Here is a 3059-nt window from a genome sequence, read left to right on the forward strand (position 1 = left end):
ATCTTCTCTTCCCCCTCACCACCAACCATCCCCCCTCCCACCCCTCCCCTTCCCAGCGAAATAAAATAACAACTTTCAACCTCAAGCTGTATGTGAAGTAGCAGCGACTCTTAAACAACAGAAATTCCCCAGATGTGCTCAAGGGATTTTGGAATCCTCACTGAACAGCTTTCTCCATCAAGTCCCCTATTACTAATCTTGGGAACCGATGCCAAAATCAGCTGATTGCGTAAATGTGGTCTTCTTTCTTGGCTTTACTCCCCACCCCCCTGCGCCCCCGCCCCGCGCAACAATCCGGCCGCCATTTGCTGAGAAAGAAACCCGCACTAGTCGAGAGCTTTGTCTTCAGTAAGTTGGACTGTCCTGTTAAAGTATGTGCCAGTAGCTGCAAACCCTACAGGATGAACTAAATCCAGTCCAAGACTTGACTGCCAGGCTTTCATTTATGATTCAAAAAAAAGATGACACTGTGCCAGGGGCAATTTTCTTTCTTAAAGCTTACAATCTCATTGTCAAGCTCCTTTTAAAGGGGGAATGATCCCATCAGGATTATTTTTTTCCAAGGGAGGCTCATGCCATTGTGACTCTAATGTTTAAAAGAGGGAGTCTTACCCTGAAGTCCCCTTTCAAAACATTAACCATTTGTAAGAAATTCCATACCTTATTGTCGCTATTTCCTGTCTATAACTGTAATTTAAAAAAAAGAATAAAGGATACCCTCTCTTCCTGCTCCAGCCACTTGTGGGTTTTAATGAATCAAAAGTCAATCAAGCAGTAGAAATCTTCACATCTTCTTCTTCAAAAAAATGAATGAGAATGTTCCAGAATTGGTAAATCAAAAAATTCATGGGACAGTTAGAGGAGCAGTTTGGAGTTTGGAGTTTGGAGTTTGGAGCGTGAAGCTGGAACTGTGAGCAAATCAAAAAAAGCTAGCCACCACGGCAGCTGAATCAACAGTGTGGAGGTTGGAAGCGGCGAGGAGCGGAGGTCGGAGGCGGCGAGGAGCGGTTAGAAGAGGCGTGGAGCGGAGGTCGGAGGAGGCGAGGAGCGGTTAGAAGAGGCGTGGAGCGGAGGTCGGAGGCGGCGAGGAGCGGTTAGAAGAGGCGTGGAGCGGAGGTCGGAGGAGGCGAGGAGTGGTTAGAAGAGGCGTGGAGCGGAGGTCGGAATCGGGGAGAAGCGGAGGTCGGTAATGATGAGGAGCAGAGGTCAGGATCGACGAGGTCTGGCAGTCGGGACCGGCGTGGTCCGGAGATCGGAAGAGGAGAGGAGAGGACAGACGAGGCATGGAGGAGTAGAAAGGTCGGAGCCCAGAGGTGGTGCAGCGTGGAAAAGACCAAGGGAAGGCGCAGCATGGACAATAGCGGGACTGTGAGGTTGTGAGGCTCACATTGCGTACTATGAATTCCACGTAGAGAGAGGTCCTGTGGGAAGGAGGAAGAAAGGAAGGACAGTAGGAGTATGTTTGAGTTTGTGTGTATGTATTGGCCCATGCTGCAGAGCCTGGTCTCCAGTCGTCTTGGATCCCCTTGCCACTGGACCAAGACTTTGCTCTGTCAAGCCCGTGTGGTGGCTGGTGTGCAATGGCCACTCCATGGTAAAAGAATTCACGCACAGGCATTTTAAATCCACCATTTAAAATTAGTTCATCAGTCACCTGAGGACTCATTTTTAGTGTGGAAGCAAGTCATCCTCGACCCCGAGGGACTGCCTTTGATGATGATGATTAGAATGACTCCAAACTACTAGCTATCAAAAAAGGTAAACTAAGGAAGGGAACATTCCAAAATGGCAAAAGAGGCTGAGTAATTCAGTAAGCATCTTGATGAGCTCACACAGAGGCTATGTTCACAGGTCCCCGGGATAAAAGTATAGGAAGAATGGGCAAAGCTGAAAAAGTGCAATTTAAAAAAAATTTGTTCGTGCGATGTAGGCGTCACTGGCAAGGCCAACATTTAATGCCCATCTCTAATTGCCCTTGAGAAGGTGGTGGTGAGCCGCCTTCTTGAACCGTTGCAGTCTGTGTTGTGAAGGTACTCCCACTGTGCTGTTAGGAAGGGAGTTCCAGGATTGTGCCCCAGCGATGATGAAGGGACGGCCGATATATTTCCAAGTCAGGATTGGAGGGGAACGTGGAGGTGGTGGTGTTCTCATGAGCCTGCTGCCCTTGTCCTTCTAGGTGGTAGAGGTCGCGGGTTTGGGAGGTGTTACCAAAGAAGCCTTGGCGAGTTGCTGCAGTGCATCTTGTAGATGGTACACACTGCAACCACGGTGCACCGGTGATGGAGGGAGTGAATGTTTAAGGCGGTGGATAGGAAGTCAATCAAGCGGGCTGCTTTGTGCCGAACATAAATTGGCCCAACGTTTAAATGTAATTGGATAGTTCTTGAAGGGTCCTTTGATTGTGACAAGTTTTAACGGTATAGATGATATCATGTCACAGGATACTCATTAAAAATGTTAACCATGTAGCGTCTAGTATGACAATGTCAACAACGTACTTTCAGTTACTGACACGCTTCAGCACATATCCTCTTTAACGCTTTGCGCTTAGTACAAGGTTACATAATTTATTTATATATATTGCAGAGAAGGCAATTTCTATTCCCGTCACATTTATAATGTTTCTTTATGTAAATTTAATCATCATTGTAGACAGGTGAGAAAAATCATACTTTCCTTACAAAGCCTAAAATCCCTGTCATTGCAACATGGTGAAAGTTATTGTCACCAGTATGTTTGCAGACATATTGAACAATTAAAGTGCAAAAAGAAAGCACCTTTATTTATTTCGGGCAGAGCAGCATCCACATCATTGCTTTAATTGGAGTTTTAGTCCTATGTCTGGTTTCAATTCAAGGTGGAAATTCTGGACTTGTGTACTAAGTGCCACCACATCTTGTTAAATGCTATGGTTAATAAGCAGCATTATTTCGATAAGATCCTCAAACAACGGATAGATATCAAGAAAATGCATTTTTTTTTTCTAAAAACAAACATTCTTCATACCCTTAATAAACCTCCTGATTGCACAAAATGAGAGGCGTTGAACAAAGGGAAAG

This window comes from Pristiophorus japonicus, chromosome 12, assembly GCF_044704955.1.
Source record: "Pristiophorus japonicus isolate sPriJap1 chromosome 12, sPriJap1.hap1, whole genome shotgun sequence".
Classification (NCBI taxonomy): Eukaryota; Metazoa; Chordata; class Chondrichthyes; family Pristiophoridae; genus Pristiophorus; species Pristiophorus japonicus.